This window comes from Hemibagrus wyckioides, linkage group LG14, assembly GCF_019097595.1.
Source record: "Hemibagrus wyckioides isolate EC202008001 linkage group LG14, SWU_Hwy_1.0, whole genome shotgun sequence".
NCBI lineage: Eukaryota > Metazoa > Chordata > Actinopteri > Siluriformes > Bagridae > Hemibagrus > Hemibagrus wyckioides.
Window position 1 is genome coordinate 24,274,795 of NC_080723.1, and position 18,105 is coordinate 24,292,899.

At 41.2% G+C, this 18,105-nt stretch overlaps 1 protein-coding gene across 7 annotated transcripts in view; it reads left to right on the plus strand.

Annotated features, from left to right (window-relative positions):
- Window positions 1–18,105, plus strand: part of LOC131364507 (uncharacterized) — a 77,595-nt gene that overhangs the window by 42,222 nt on the left and 17,268 nt on the right. For 6 of the 7 annotated variants that reach the window (XR_009206484.1, XR_009206485.1, XR_009206486.1 and 3 more), the window contains exon 1: window positions 16,771–16,929. The exons of the other annotated variant lie outside the window; for it this stretch is intronic. The gene's annotated coding sequence lies outside the window, so the exon portion shown is untranslated. Of the gene's footprint in view, window positions 1–16,770; window positions 16,930–18,105 lie in introns of those variants that run through there. 7 annotated transcript variants of the gene reach the window in all.

Here is an 18,105-nt window from a genome sequence, read left to right on the forward strand (position 1 = left end):
CTGCAGTACTAGACTATGTCCACTAGAGGCTCTTTCCCCTTTATTTTTATTTTTTTTAAATATGGCTTCATTTTTACAATTTATATATACAAAGTCAACCAAAAAATGTATATACACTTCAGGAAAAGAAAAATAGTATGATTATATTAGTATAATATTAATAATATTATCATAATATCATCATATACATCAGTCTATAACTTATATAGCAATAAATTTAGTAATAAAATATTTATACAAATTTTTCATTTCCTGAAATGTGTATTTTCTGGGTGACTCTATAATATACAGTATCTCACAAAAGTGAGTACACCCCTCACATTTTTGTAAATATTTTATTTATATCTTTTCATGTGACAACACTGAAGAAATGCCACTCTGCTACAATGTAAAGTAGTGTTTTTTTGTATAACAGTGTAAATTTGCTGTCCCCTCAAAATAAATCAACACACAGCCATTAATGTCTAAACCGTTGGCAACAAAAGTGACTACACCCCTAAGTGGAAATGTCCAAATTGGGCCCAAAGTGTCAATATTTTGTGTGGCCACCATTATTTTCCAGCATTGCCTTAACCCTCTTGGGCATGGAGTTCACTAAAGCTTCACTGGAGTCCTCTTCCACTCCTCCATGATGACATCACAGAGCTGGTGGATGTTAGAGACCTTGCGCTCCCCCACCTTCCATTTGAGGATGCCCCACAGATGCTCAATAGGGTTTAGATCTGGAGACATGCTTCTTTAGCAAGGCAGTGGTGGTCTTGGAGGTGTGTTTGGGGTCGTTATCATGTTGGAATACTGCCCTGCGGCCCAGTCTCCGAAGGGAGGGGATCATGCTCTGCTTCAGTATGCCACAGTACATATTGGCATTCATGGTTCCCTCAATGAACTGTAGCTCCCCAGTGCTGGCAGCACTCATGCAGGCCCAGACCATGACACTCCCACCACCATGCTTGACTGAAGGCAAGACACACTTGTCTTTGTACTCCTCACCTGGTTGCCGCCACACACACTTGACACCATCTGAACCAAATAAGTTTATCTTGGTCTCATCGGACCACAGGACATGTTTCCAGTAATCCACTTCCTAAGTCTGCTTGTCTTCAGCAAAATGTATGCGGGCTTTCTTGTGCATCATCTTTAGTAGAGGTTTCCTTCTGGGACGACAGCCATGCAGACCAATTTGATGCAGTTTGTGGCGTATGGTCTGAGCACTGATAGGCTGACCCCCCACGCCTTCAACCTCTGCAGCACTCATACGTCTATTTCCCAAAGACGACCTCCGGATATGACACTGAGCACGTGCACTAATCTTCTTTGGTGGACCATGGCGGGGTCTGTTCTGAGTGGAACCTGTCCTGTAAAACCGCTGTACGGTCTTGCCCACTGTGCTGCAGCTCAGTTTCAGGGTCTTGGCAATCTTCTTATAGCCTAGGCCATCTTTATGTAGAGCAACAATTCTTTTTTCCAGATCCTCAGAGAGTTCTTTGCCATGAGGTACCATGTTGAACTTCCAGTGACCAGTATGAGAGAGTGTGAGAGTGATAACACCAAATTTAACACACCTGCTCCCCATTCATACCTGTGACCTTGTAGCACTAACGAGTCACATGACAGGAGGGTGAATGGCTAATTGGGCCCAATTTGGACATTTCCACTTAGGGGTGTAGTCACTTTTGTTGCCAATGGTTTAGACATTAATGGCTGTGTGTTGAGTTATTTTGAGGAGACAGCAAGTTTAAACTGTTATACAGGCTGGACACTCACTACTGTACATTGTACCAGAGGGTCATTTATTCAGTGTTGTCACATGAAAAAATATAATAAAATATTTACAAAAATGTGAGGGGTGTACTCACTTCTGTGAGATACTGTATATATATAAACTGATATAGAAATATAGTTTAGAGGGAGAGTCATTGTCCCTTTTGACATCACTGGACACTGCTATGATCTGTTTAATTACACCCAAACTGTCTCTTTTGTCCTTATATAGTTCAGAGGGAGAAGCACTTGTCTTTTTGCCATCAGTGTACATTGCTGTGATCACTTTCATTACACCCAAATTGTCACTCTTGTCCTTTTGGTATTTCCCCTTTAAATGCATGTACCCACTGTGCCCACTTTGTCTGGTGTGCCTGGGTGGCAATGGCACCATTGCTTGGGCCCGATCATCATTGTTTGCAACTATTTTTTTATACTTAATGTTTCCTGTCTTTGCTCTGTTTGCACCTAGTTGCACACTTTGCACTTTATGTGGCTTGGACAACTTCTGTCCTAGCTATGTGTTGTTGTTTTGTGTTTAAACTATATGTTGTATGTTTATGTAGCACCAAGGCTTTGGAGAAATGTTGTCTCATTTCACTATGTACTGCATCAGCTATAAGTGGTTGAAATGAAAATAAATGCTTCTTGACACTTGACTTGCTTCTGTTGAACACAATTCAAAAGCAATGTCTGATTTTCATTAGTTAATTTTCATTAAATTTTTATTTATTATTACTTTTGTCAGTTTCAGGTTTTTCTTTCTTTAATGGAAGGGTACCACCAATTTTGTCCACTTGTGTATACTACAGCCTGCTGGACTTGTGCCCAAAATAAGGAGCATTGAACATGTCCACATGGCCTACTTCAACCCCTTCCCATATCATCTCCATCATGGTCACATATTTTCCTGGATTTTGTTACTGATCTATCAATGTCTCAGGGGAAGGGGGTGAATACTTGTGGTGGTGGACTGGTTCTTCAGGGCCTGTAAATTCATTGCACCATCCAAACTCTCCTCAATCAGGGATAATGCTGAACTCCTTCTGCATGGTCAAGGCCCTCAATTTTCTAGTTAGTTCTGGAGGGCCTTTTGCTGTCTAGTAGGTGCTATGGTGAGCCTGTCATCAGGGTTTCACCCTGAGTCAAATGGCCAGACAGAGCAGGTTAACCAAGATTTGGTGTGTACCTTGTTGTCTGGCCTCCTCCAATCCCACAACATGGGCTAAACATTTAATGTGAGTGGAGTATGCCTATAACACACTATGGCACTTTGGGTATGTTGCCTTTTGAGTGCCAGTTTGGCTATCATCCTCCCATTATTGCAAAGCAGGGGGACTAGCTAGGAGTCCTGGCAGAGGAACAAATGGTGAACTTATGTTGCAAAGTCTGGCAGAGCACCCATGTGGCAAATCACAAGAGGCGCATGGCCCGCACATTCTGCCCTGGCCAGAGGGTGTGGCTGGCAATTAAGGATCTGTCTTTAGTGGGTGGAGTCCAAGAAATTGGCACCCTGGTATATTGGGCCCTTTAAGATCCTGAGGAGAATAAATCCCATGGGGTACTGCCAGGAACGTCCCTGCTCTGTAAAATCAACCCCACTTTCCATGTGTCCAGCCTTAAAACTCCGGTGGTAGCCCCTTGGTGCTTCCTGCTGAACTAGTCCCATCCCCTCCCCATATTGTAGATGGATTTCCGCCGTTTACAGCACAACAGATTTTGGACTCCCAGCACTGTCAGAGGGGGGTCCAGTGCTGTTGCAGTCAACTTGGAGGGATATGGACCAGAGAAATGCTCATGGGTCCCTGCACAACACATCCTGGACCCAGAGCTTATTAGAGACTATCAGAGTAACCAGGCTGCTGGCTTAAGAACATCAGGAGGTGCTCCTAGACGTACCTGGGGGTACTGTAACATCGCAGATGCCTTCCCAGGCAAATGTGCGGCCATCAGCACACTTTTTTATAGTGTCTCAGTCCCATGCAGGTAATCAGCACTGACACGTGGCACGTGTTCACACTGTTACTTAAACCCCAGCATTTTTTTCAGTTGGTGTGCGGGCATAGTCAGTGCCACATATCAGAGTGTTAATTTCTCTGAGAGGTCATTTTCCTTGAGAGGTAATTTCCCCCCAAGGTTTCCTTATTCACCACCAGCATAGGATTTTGATACCTTTTATTAAGGTTCAGGCAAAGAGTTAACAATAAATCTATTTTGTTACTGGTTTAGCAAGTGACATTTCTTGCTGGACCATTAAACTAGCCATGATGAGTGGGTCCCTCCCCGTGTATTTTTGGCCGGTGACTCTCATCACACGGAGATTGTTTTCTATATCACCACTGAGTGTGTTGGCACCAGAGCGGTTTGCTGATCCACATCTGTTCACTCCTTGAACTAATACTTTTGTGCTTGCATAGTGTAGCAGTGCTTTGTTTCTCTGAAGGTTGAGCATGGGCCCCCTCAGTTTGAGTCCCACTCTTGATGTCATCACAAGCCCCATCATTACACACTTCCATTATTATTGAGATCATCTCTTGGCTAGCTGCATTCCTCCTTGTCTGCTCTGGATTATTGCTCCAGATTATTCATCCGGCTTCCTGCCCAGTTTCTCACTTCTTTATCTGTTTCAATAATGGGCCCTGCTCAGTTCAACTCAGTATCGAGCCCCTCCCCATAACATATTTCTTAAATAACTGCATAAGGACTCATATCCTGTGGTCATGGTAAAGACATTAATCTGTTTCAGAAGGGTCAAATTAGGTCTGCATCAAGCAAAGAAAACCAAAGAGCTCAAACTACTAAGCTTGGGTTAAGAACTGTCCAACACATTATTAAAAGCTGGAATGACAGTGGTAAATCATCATCTTCAAGGAAAATGTGGTTAGAAAAAATTTGATTGGAGATCATTTCATTATTTGGTGAAATCAATTCATAAAAAAAACAACAAAACAAAACAAAAAAAAAACTCACACTCATGTTTAATAGAGAAAGTAAGAGCATATCCACACACAATGTGAAGAGAACTCAAGGGATAAAGACTCAAGAGCATAAAAACTGTACTCTAGAAGAAAGTTATGAAACAGCATTCCATTTAGTGTTCAGGACTCAGACACAAGTCCCAGGCTGAAAACACATTTGTTTAGTCAAGATATTTATGTATAGTTTTTCTTAGTTAAAAGAGCAGATCTGGAGGGTTCATGGGTATTCATGTCCCCTGCTGTAGCCTTTACTACTTGAAATACTACCAAACAGCATGCACCTTTTGATTGAAGCAGGCATGGTGGATCATAAAAAAACAAATGATTAAGACCATTCAGTGCTTTTTGGGTCAGTAATAGTATTTTAAATGTGAAATTTGATTGGGAGAAAATGCAGCGTGGATAAGATAGGAGTGATGTGTTCATATTTTGGGTTCCAGTTAGAACGCTATATTATAATAAAATTCATAAATTTTATTAATGTAATTCCTGCATTGGTCTGAACATAACTGCTGTGCTACAAGCTTTTCTAGGATATTGGAAATAAAGTGGACCTTTGATATTTGCTTATAGTTGGACAGCTGACAGAGGCTGAGGTAGGGTTTTTTAATCAGGGGTTTTATAATTGCTAGTTTAAAATATTTAGATTTAGATTAGATTTAAATTCTCAGTGCCAATGGAAGAATTTACTATTATTAGGTTTGGGGTTTGGTAGCTAGTCTGGTAGTATTTGTTTAAATTAACATGTAGGTAAGGGATCTAAATATGCAGGATGATAGTTTCAAAGAAGAAATTAGTGAAAGTAAATAAGTCTCTCAAATGGGAATAAAACAATTCAAGTGCTGAGCAGAAATAGTAATATCATCTGTAGGATTATCTATCAAATGTTTTGGTTTTAAATTAATAGTCTGAATTTTCTGCCTGATATTTTTAAATTTTCTATTAAAATAATTCATGAAGTCATTGCTGCTGCATATAGATCAGGGGTGTCCAATCTTACCCGCAAAGGGCCGGTGTGGGTGCAGGTTTTCATTCCAACTGAGCAGAAGCTACACCTGAGTCTACTGAAAGCCAAGATCAGTTGATTAGCCAGTTGCAATCAGGTGTAGCTTCTGCTTAGTTGGAATGAAAACCTGCACCCACACCAGCCCTTCCTGGATAAGATTGGACACCCCTGATATAGATGGTGTGTGCATTTCTGCAGTGGTTTTACTCCTAGTTAATTTTGCCACTGTTCAGAATAAAAATTTAGGATTGTTTTTGTTATCTTTGATTAGGGCAGAGAGATACGCTGATCTAGCAGCACTAAGAGAATTTTTGTATCTCAGAAGGCTTTCCTTCCACGCTAACTGAAATAGAGATAATTTAGTTTGATGCCATTTGCTTTCTAATTTCCTAGCTGATTGTTTTAAAGCTTGTGTGTGGGCATTGTACCAGGGTGCTAGTTTCTTCTCTTTAATTATTTTCCTAGCTACAGTATCTATGGTGTTGTGAAACACTGACTCCAAGTAATCAGTCATCTGATCAAGTTCTGTGGGGCCAAAACGGCGATCCAATCGTGGATCATAATTCCGGGTATCTCTTGTCTAAGACGCATCTTAACTGAAAAGAGATAATAGTCTGAGATGCTTCAGTCTGGGGAAGTGTGACTATATTTTCTATGTTTAATCCAAATGTTAGAATAAGATCCAGAGTGTAACCTCCATTATGGGTGGGTCCTATTATGTTCTGATTAACACCTACTGAATCTAAGATGGACACAACTGCTGTTCTCAGAGGATCGTCTGACTTTTCAAAATGAATGTTGAAGTCTCCAAGAATGAATGCTCTGTCTAAAACAAAACAAAAAAAAAAAACAAACAAAAAAAAACTAGATTTGAAATGAAATCTGCAAAGAGAAATTTAGAATGTGGCCCTGGAGGTCTGTAAATAACAAATAACAGCTTGGTGAACTTATTTGTAGCTACATAAGTTAGGTTAGTACAAAAAACTTCAAATGTGTTGAATTGATGTCTGAGTTTTTGTGTGGTGCCTAGCTTATCATCATGAATAATCCCATGCCTTCTAGGCGTGTCTGATGTATAAAACTATAACCGGGTGGACAAGCTTCAGTTAAAGCTACGTTCTTGTTTGGTTTAATGCACATTTCTGTTTAACATAGAACACTAAACTTCTGATCAGTAATCATTTCATTAACAATAAATGCTTGAGATGTAAGAGATCTTATATTTAACAGTCCTAGTTTCAGATCAAAAGTGCTGGCTGTGCATACACTATGATCAAATTTATGCTAATCAGGTAACTAAAACAAATTTTCTGATTGTTAAAACATTTTTGTTTAGTTCAGGGAACAGACACAGTCTCAATACTGTGAATCCTGGGTGACGACTCTTTGCAGCTAGCAGACAGTGGGATTAACCTGCTTGTCTGCTCTCTGGCCCTGGCTCTGGCTTGTCACTAATTAACTAGGCTTGCTCTAAGACTATATGCTATGCCGTAAGAAATGAGAGCAACACCTTCTTGAGTGGGATAGACACTGTCCCGTCCTAACAGGGCAGCCTTGCCCTCAAAAGAGCTAATGCAATTAATATTAAGCCCACATTGTTATCATAGCACCACCTGGACATCCAGCAGTTCAGCAACTATAACCTGCTGTAAGCTACATTGCCATGCAATTGGGGCCAAAGCACACTAAAGCATCTCCTTCGCTAATTTACACACCTCTACAATATTATTCTTAGTAACCTCTAATTGACAAAGGTGTACATCATTAGCTCCTACATGGAAAACTACCTTCGAAAAACTGTGCTTTTCTAGGACTCTCAGAGTTCCTGCTTCTGTGTATGTCCAGTGCCCTGGCTCCCAATATACACCTAACCAGTGCTGCTGGAGCCCCTAAAGTCCTAGCTAATTTTACATGACTTAAGATAGAGTCTCCTATAACCAGAGGTCTTTCAGGTTTCTCAGCAGGTGCTTCACTGAGGAGAACAAACCTGTTAGACATGTAAAGCGGAGAGGAGTGGTGCTCCTGTGGACGAATCTTAGCATTAACCTTAGCTTTACAACTATGCCGCAGAGATGTCACCCTTTTACCCCACTGTGAGGGCACTAATGCCAGAGTTGGGGGTTACTAACTCCACCTCATTCCTCAGCACCTGATCGAGAAGCTGAGTCTGCTGGGCATCAACACCTCCCTCTGCAATTGGATCCCGGATTTCCTGACTGGGAGACCTCAGTCAGTCCGGATCGGGAACAGTATCTCCAGCACCACCACACTGAACACTGGAGCTCCTCAGGGCTGTGTGCTCAGTCCACTGCTGTTTACTCTGCTGACTCACGACTGTGCAGCAATGCACAACTCTAATCATATCATCAAGTTCGCCGATGACACGACTGTGGCGGGTCTCATCAGCAAGAACTACGAGTCAGCATACAGAGAGGAGGTGCAACATCTAACAGTCTGGTGTAAAGTCAATAACCTGTCTCTGAACGTCGACAAGACTAAAGAGATGGTTGTTGACTTCAGGAGAACACAGAGTGACCATTCTCCACTGAACATCGATGGGTCCATCGTGGAGATTGTCAAGAGCATCAAATTCCTTGGTGTTCATCTGGCGGAGGACCTCACCTGGTCACTCAACACCAGCTCCATCACCAGGAAAGGCCCAGCAGCGCCTCTACTTCCTGCGAAGGCTGAGGAAGGCTCATCTTCCACTTCCCATCCTGACTGTGTTCTACAGAGGGACCATGGAGAGCGTCCTGAGCAGCTGCATCACTGCCTGGTTTGGGAACTGGACCGTCTCAGATCACAAGACCCTTCAGGGGATAGTGAGGACAGCTGAGAAGATCATCATCGGAGTCTCTCTCCCCTCTATCACAGACATTTACTCCACATGCTGCATCCGCAAAGCCAACAGCATTGTGGATGATCCCACACACCCCTCACACACACTCTTACACACCCCACACACCCCTCACACACACTCTTACACACCCCACACACCCCTCACACACACTCTTACACATCCCACACACACTCTTACACACCCCACACACCCCTCACACACACTCTAACACACCCCACACACACTCTTACACACCCCACACACACTCTTACACACCCCACACACCCCTCACACACACTCTTACACACCCCTCACACACACTCTTACACACCCCACACACCCCTCACACACACTCTTACACACCCCACACACACACTCTTACACACCCCTCACACACACTCTTACACACCCCACACACCCCTCACACACACTCTTACACACCCCACACACCCCTCACACACACTCTTACACACCCCACACACCCCTCACACACACTCTTACACACCCCACACACCCCTCACACACACACACCCCTCACACACACTCTTACACACCCCACACACCCCTCACACACACTCTTACACCCCCCACACACACCCCCCACACACTCTTACACACCCCACACACCCCTCACACACTCTTCACCCTTCTGCCATCCGGAAAGAGGTACCGAAGCATTCGGACCCACACAACCAGACTGTTAAACAGTTTCTTCCCTCAGGCAATCAGGTATCTCAACAGAGAACTGAGCTGAACTGATCACACACACACACACACATCCAAGATCTGATCTCAAGGACAACTGAATTGTGCTGGACATGTACTCACACACACATACATAACACACATGCACAAAAGCTGAGAACTGTGTTCCAAGAAGAACTGAACTGTGCTGGACACACACACACACACACACACACACACACACACACTAAATTGTCCTGTTTGCATGCACGTCACTTTACATTTCACTTTACATTTTTTATATTAATCCTGTTTACATGTGTCACTTTAATATTTGCATTCACTGTATGCACTGTTCTTTGCACAAAATGTCAATTTCTTATTTGCTCTCACTGTATACACTGCTATCTGCAGAAAAGTCGGTCTATATGTTGTGTGTCTGCACTGTCCTGTCTTGTCATCCTGTGCGCTTCTGTTGTATGTCTAGTTTATTTATTGCACCTTAAGTATAGTTTAGTTTTTATCTCTATGTTATAGCTCTATGTTTGTCTGTGTCTCTGTACTTTGTCTGTGTTCAGTGTAGCACCTCTGGTCTAGGAGGAACGTTGTTTCACTTCACTGTGTACTGCATCTGCTATATATGGTTGAAGTGACAATTAAGCTTCTTTGACTTTGACCTAAGGCATCTCCTACAGACAGTAGACTTCTCTCACTATCGCTAACTCTATCTAGCGTCTGGGTGTGCACCTCTAATGCTAAAATCTTCTCCATCAGAGAACTAACTTTAATACACTTATCACAAGTAAAATTAATGCTAATGACTGATGAAGAATTACTAAACATCCTGCAGCTCACACACTGTACAAGCTGAATGTTTACCATACTTAACATTTACTTACCTTGAATATAAGCTGGAAAAATAAAAAGGTCTGAAGTGGGTTTACTAAGCTTGCTGTTTGTAGACAGAAAACCAAAAAGCGTCTCCCGAAAAATAAATAAATATTATTTTTAAATAAATAAAGTAGCAAATACAAAATAATTGAATTTGCTTTTTTAATACTTTCGGAGAGGATTGCATGAACACATCAAATTCACTTTCCCACTGTTATATTTATACAAAATAAACATCTATGAATATATCATTAGGATAATGAAAAGAATAAATTACAGGCTAATATATCTGGATTCAATGTTACAAATTAACATTGATTTCTGAAATAAGGTAATGTCTCTTTGTTATCGTTCCATACATTTAATTCTGAATAGAATTTGGTGGTAGTTAGGCATCTATATAAGGGATTGTGGTGTGGTGTAGGTAGGACTGGAATAGACATCTGTTCAGGCTGACTGGTTAAGGGCACTGTAAGTCCAGAAGGGTTACAAATATTCCTTTAGCATGCCATTTTGTGAAAATCAACTGAACTTGTCATATTTTCAATGTGTTTTTAAACACAACACACTAGAAGTTATAGATACAATGTAGAACTTAGAATTGTCAAATGTGTGTATATATACAGCTCTGTAGAAAAATAAGAGAGCACTGCCCAATCTCCAGATTTAAACCCTATTGAAAACCTCTGGAATGTCATCAAGAGGAAGATGGATGATCACAAACCATCAAGTAAAGCTGAGCTTTTTTGCTTTTTTGCAAAAAGAGTGGTATATAGTTCCCCAACAGCAGTGTGAGAAACTGGTGGAGATCATGGAGCCAAAACACATGCAGATCGGGGTTATTCCACCAAATACTGATTTCTTAATGTTATTTAGCCAAAGCATTAACACAATCTGTTTACAAATTATTTGCATTTTGTTTTATTTGAGTTATTAAAGCTCTGCTAATACTGCATGATCTTGGGTTATTTTGATGTGTTGTCATTTCCTTTAAATATACACTCTAAATAACAATAGTTATATTTGGAATTTAGGAGAAATATTATCAGCAGTTCACAAAAAATTCAACAAAACTCTTCATCTCACCAATACATGAACCTGGAAGAAAAAAACAGAAGAAACTCATTATTTTGCAGTGGGCTCTTATTTTTTCCAGAGCTGTATATATATATATATATATAATGTTCTGCTGGGAAACCTTGGGTCCTGCCCTGCATGTGGATGTTACTTTGACACGTACCACCTACCTAAGCATCGTTACAGACCCTCTACACCCTTTCATGGAAACGGTATTCCCTGATGGCTGTGGTCTCTTTCAGCAGGATAATGCACCGTGCCACAAAGCAGAAATGGTTCAGGAATAGTTTGATGACCACAACAACCAGTTTGAGGTGTTGACTCCGCCTCCAAATTCCCCAGACCTCAATCCAATCCAGCATCTGTGGGATGTTCTGGACAAACAAGTCCGATACATGGAGGCTCCACCTCACAACGTACAGGAGTTAAAAGATCTGCTGCTAACATCTTGGTGCCAGATCCCACAGCACACCTTCAGGGATCTAGTGGAGTCCATTCCTCAACGGGTCAGGGCTGTTTTAGCAGCAAAAGGGGAAACAACACAATATTAGTCAGGTGGTCATAAAGTTATGGTTGATCTGTGTGTATGTATATATATATTTTTTTCACATACTTTTTATAAATGTTTACATGCCAGACAGTCGTACAAAACATTTCACTGCATGCCATACTGTGTATGTATATGTATGTGACAAATAAAATTTGACTTTGAATATATATATACACTATATTGCCAAAAGTATTCACTCACCTGCCTTGACTCGCATATGAACTTAAGTGACATCCCATTCCTAATCCATAGGGTTCAATATGACGTCGGTCCACCCTTTGCAGCTATAACAGCTTCAACTCTTCTGGGAAGGCTGTCCACAAGGTTTAGGAGTGTGTTTATGGGAATTTTTGACCATTCTTCCAGAAGCGCATTTGTGAGGTCACACACTGATGTTGGACGAGAAGGTCTGGCTCTCAGTCTCCGCTCTAATTCATCCCAAAGGTGTTCTATCGGGTTGAGGTCAGGACTCTGTGCAGGCCAGTCAAGTTCATCCACACCAGACTCTGTCATCCATGTCTTTATGGACCTTGCTTTGGTCACTGGTGCACAGTCATGTTGGAAGAGGAAGGGGCCAGCTCCAAACTGTTCCCACAAAGTTGGGAGCATGGAATTGTCCAAAATGTCTTGGTATGCTGAAGCATTCAGAGTTCCTTTCACTGGAACTAAGGGGCCAAGCCCAGCTCCTGAAAAACAACCCCACACCATAATCCCCCCTCCACCAAACTTTACACTTGGCACAATGCAGTCAGACAAGTACCGTTCTCCTGGCAACCGCCAAACCCAGACTCGTCCATCAGATTGCCAGATGGAGAAGCGCGATTCGTCACTCCAGAGAACGCGTCTCCACTGCTCTAGAGTCCAGTGGCGGCGTGCTTTACACCACTGCATCCGACGCTTTGCATTGCACTTGGTGATGTATGGCTTGGATGCAGCTGCTCGGCCATGGAAACCCATTCCATGAAGCTCTCTGCGCACTGTTCTTGAGCTAATATGAAGGCCACATGAAGTTTGGAGGTCTGTAGCGATTGACTCTGCAGAAAGTTGGCGACCTCTTCGCACTATGCGCCTCAGCATCCGCTGACCCCGCTCCGTCAGTTTACGTGGCCTACCACTTCGTGGCTGAGTTGCTGTCGTTCCCAAACACTTCCACGTTCTTATAATACAGCTGACAGTTGACTGTGGAATATTTAGGAGCGAGGAAATTTCACGACTGGATTTGTTGCACAGGTGGCATCCTATCACAGTTCCACGCTGGAATTCACTGAGCTCCTGAGAGCGACCCATTCCTTCACAAATGTTTGTAAAAACAGTCTGCATGCCTAGGTGCTTGATTTTATACACCTGTGGCCATGGAAGTGATTGGAACACCTGATTCTGATTATTTGGATGGGTGAGCGAATACTTTTGGCAATATAGTGTATATATAGCAGGTAAAATTTTAAGTTAAAAAGTTGTCTCATTACCAAGGTGTCACATTTCTTGATGGGTAAATGCAACCAGCTCTCTTAAGATCTTCGCCACCTTATTGTTGCAAAACATACTGATTGCACTGATTACAGAAGGATCTCAAAACTTCTGAATGTTTCAGTGAACACTGTTGGGGCCATAAACCAGAAGTGGAAAGAGCATCATTTCAGCATAAACCAGCCATGACCAGGTGCTCCTCACAAGACTTCTGAAAGAGAAGTGAAAAGAATTATCAGAAGAGTTATCAAAGAGCCAAGGACCACTTGTGGAGAGCTTCATAATTAGCAGGTACAATTGTTTCAAAGAAAACAATAAGTAATGCATTCCAGACCGTCATGGCCTGTATGCACTCTCACCAAGAGCAAAACCTCATTGCTAAAGAAAAAGTATGTTAAAGCTTGTTTAAAGTTTGCTGCATATTTGAACAAGCCTGTTAAGTATGAGTAGAATATAGTCTGGTCAGCTGAGACCAAAATTGAACACTTTGGATGCCATCTTACACACCATGTTTGGAGGACAAATGGCACTGCACATCACCCCCCAAAAACTCCAACAGTGAAGGTGGGAACATCAGGTGTGGTGATATTTTTCAACATATAGTAGTGGCAAACTTCATATAATTATAGGAAAGATGAATGGAAAAATGTACAGAGACATTCTTGATAAAAATCTGCTGCCATTTACCAGGATTATGAAGATGAAACAAAGGTGGACATTTCTGCAAAACAATGATCCCATACACACAGCTCTCAACTGGTTTCAGAGAAGGAAAAAAAGCTGCTAGAATGTCTCAGCCAATCACCTGACTTGAATCCAATTCAAAATCTATGGAAAGAACTAAAGGTCAGAATACATAGAAAAGGCCCACAGAACCTTCAAGATTTGAAGAGTGTTTGTGTGAAAGAATGGGTCAAAATCACACCTGAGCAATGCATGCAACTAGTTTCTCCATACAGAAGGCATCTTGAAGCGTTCATTATCAACAAAGGCGTTCATTATATTACAAATTTCTGTAAGCGTGTTCAATTCCTTTTCCCTGAATACATTTCACATGATTACATATAACTTCATTTATGGAATATAAATGCTTTGATTTCTTTGCATGTTTGGATTGCATGGGTTGTTACTAATATCTGGTGAAACATCATCTCAGTAGCACCTTTAGAAATATATTTACTGAGAAAAATGGTGACGTGTTCAATACTTATTTTATCAATTATTTTAATCTTGCCCCAAATGTTTTATCCCAATTTTGCCACTGGAGTGTAGCGGAATTAATTAAATGTTGATTGTTTTAGTTGAGCAGGGTTGCCGTTTTGACTGATATCTGACTCCACACACACACCCACATGCACGGGTGTGTGCTCGAATATACTCTAGATCTGTTCAATTCAATTCAATTCAATTCAATTCAATTCAATTTTATTTGTATAGCACTTTTAACTAAGAGCATTGTCTCAAAGCAGCTTTACATGAGAAACGACATAAGAAAACAACAAACATATAAACAGACAGACAGACAGACAGTCCTAGATGTTAATCCAAGTGAGCAAGCCTGAGGTGACTGAGGCGACTGTGGCAAGGAAAAACTCCCTTAGATGGTAAGAGGAAGAAACCTTGAGAGGAACCAGACTCAAAAGGGAACCCATCCTCATTTGGGTGACAACTGTGTGATGCAGATACAGCATGTGTATAGTGTTATGTAAATCAATAAGGAGGTTGTTGTCCACAGCGCTGCTTGAATATCCCAATCCTCACAAGCAGAACCCGGCTGGAGCCGGTCCATCTCCGGATGCCACTGGAGCCGGCACAGTCTCTGTATGCCTCGGGATGGGTAGAAGAAGGGAAACAATGGAACAGCATTAGCGTAGCTGCTGTTCATAATATTAGCAGTACTAGATGATAATGTGTATTTAATCAGATGTACTGGAGCACAAGGTTATGGGAAGTGTTAAATGTATGCCAGGATAAAGAGATAAGTCTTTAGTCTACATTTAAACTGGGGGACTGTGTCTGAGCCCCGAACACTGTCAGGAAGACTATTCCAAAGTTTTGGAGCTAAATACGAAAACGCTCTACCCCCTTTTGTGGACTTTGATATTCGGGGAACTCCTAGAAGTCCCACACCAATCTACACCTATTGGTCTGCGCCTCATCGCTTTAAATCGAACACACCTACACACAGCCCTTGAGCACAACAGCAATAAAATAAATAATAATAATAAAAAAAAACATCGAAAAACACAACAAATCTTATTATTCAGATAATAGCCTAACATTTAATTTTTAATATTAACACAGCTGATAAAACTAGGCTAACAAATGTTGTGTCAAAAAGGATGCCAACTGTATTTGATTCAGAAAACCCCTGACATATAGGACCCTTTTCAATATCATTCCATGCCCAAGATGTACAAAAGCCTTAAATTAAATAAGCCTAAAAATAGATCTAAATAAAATTTTTCATTGTCTGTACTGCTTATCCAAACTATCCTCGGTTCACAGGGAGCCTGTGTCTATCTTGGGCGTCATCGGGCAGAAAAAGTAGGATACACCCTAGACAGAGTGCCAACCCATTGCAGGGCACACACACTCATTCACTCACTACGGGCAATTTAGAGACTCCAATCAGCCTAGTAGCATGTATTTGGACAGTGGGAGGAAACCGGAACACCTGGAGGAAACCCACCAAGCACAGAGAGAACATGCAAACTCCACACACACAGTGAGTGGGACTCGAACCCAGAACGCTGGAGGTGTGAGGGAGAATGTGCGCACCACTAAGCCACCATGCCGCCTTCTAAATAAAATATAAACTGTTAAAGCACCAAGACATTACAGTCTGAACATCATGACTTTCTATTATTCATCTAATGCAGTATTTAAGTTAAAATACAGACATGACTTAGGTGAACAATGGACCAGAACAGACTCCATCATTCGGCTGTTCTAGACAAGATACAAGCAGAAAGACAGATGAGAGATGAGAGAGCAATAAGAGAAGAGAGGCTGTAAAAAACAAAAAATAAAATAAAGAATAATACATACAGTAGTGCCAGCATAAATAAGGAATGAAATAAGAGGTGCAAGTATAAAAAACTTATTGTAAAAAAAAAATAATAATAAAGGATCTACACAGCACTGCTTCACACAAGAGCTGTAAAAGAGATAATATTGCATGGTATATCTGTGAGAGAGAAAATGTAATGAATTAACGAACTCATTTTTTAGTAGCAAGACTCTGAAATGATGGGAGGAGTCAGAAAAAAGACTGAATGAAATTTTCTAAAGTTGCATACTGTTTGTGTTCATTTGTGTTTATTATTAAACAATATTACATAAAAATACTCTTCCAGCATGTTATTCTTGCTTACCCCCTCTCCCTAATTAACTCCTGATGTTTTCAAATCCTAGAAACGTCCCGTGTGTGTGTGTGTGTGTGTGTGTGTGTGTGTGTGCGCGCGCGCGTGTGTATATTTCTTTCTTTCAAATCCATTACTAGACTACAACAGTATAGTTGTCCCTCCCTCTCTCCATGAGGAAGTGAAAGTAAAATCTGTGTTCTGTTTCAATATGGCGTTGTTGCTGGCGTTGTTGAAAGAAGAACCTGCGTAGCTCGTTTATTTATTTAAACGTTTATTTAACTGACAAGAAATATTTTTTCATCTTTAAGGTAAGCAGTTTTTATTTATTTATGTGTTTTTTGAACAGGTTTTTGGTTAAATGCCTGAAATAAGGTCTGTGGTTAACACACGCTCAAGATATTTTTTTCTATGACATAAAATACATCGTAATACCTCACTGGTCAATTTTATAATCATTTAAGTGTCTCAAAAAAAAGAGTAACTAGTGAGTTTGTCAGGGAAATATATAATGTCATTACGATGAACAGGAAAACACACCAACACAGCCGTCGTGTTTATACTCACGCCACTGTCCTACAAACCTTTCCATCTATTTATTTAGATTTATCTCAGTGAATTCTTTACAGGAAACATGTTTATTAAATCAGGATTGAAAGAGTTGTTGTGAGATTAGTGGTGATGTTCCTTTATACCCTGATTTTACCTTATTTCTGACAATGGTATTTATGCTTCAAAATTCATAAAATTGATCAAGATTAACTTGAACAAAACGTCAAAACATAAACAACTGTTGATCACAGATCTTATTTTTGGTAAAATCCTCCTGGTTTTTGTTTAGAGACCCAGGTTGGTCATTATCACAGAAGTCTATATTTAGTCTGTAATGGCCCTGGACTCCATGGAGGACTGACTGATATCTAAAACAACCAATCACAAGCCGTTTAGTTCAGCGTCATGTACAGGGCATGAAAATGTCCTACAACCACAGATCGTTCATTTTAGTAAGTCGTGTAAGTTACCGAGTCTGTACCGTGAACTTAACATTATTTAGGAAATCCAGCTGATCCTCATAAGCACTCACAGTCACAGTAAACACCACGGCTTCATTATTCCATTCCGGAACTAGAGTGTCACGGCGGCTTTGTTTCCAGGAGGACCGTTAAAAATGCGACACGCACAGCGCCCGGATATCCTGTAAAAAGCAGATGGCAACTTCTAAAGTCCCGTCGTGTATTGAAGTGTGTGTGCGTGTGTGTATGTGTATGTGTATGTGTATGTGTATGTGTATGTATGTGTGTGTGTGTGTGTGTGTGTGTGTGTGTGTGTGTGTGTGTGTGTGTGTGTGTGTATGTGTGTGTATGTGTGTGTATGTGTGTGTATGTGTGTGTGTGTGTGTGTGTGTGTGTGAGAGGGAGTGTGTGAGTGTGTGTGTGTGTGAGTGTGAGTGAGTGTGTGTGTGTGTGTGTGTGAGAGGGAGTGAGTGT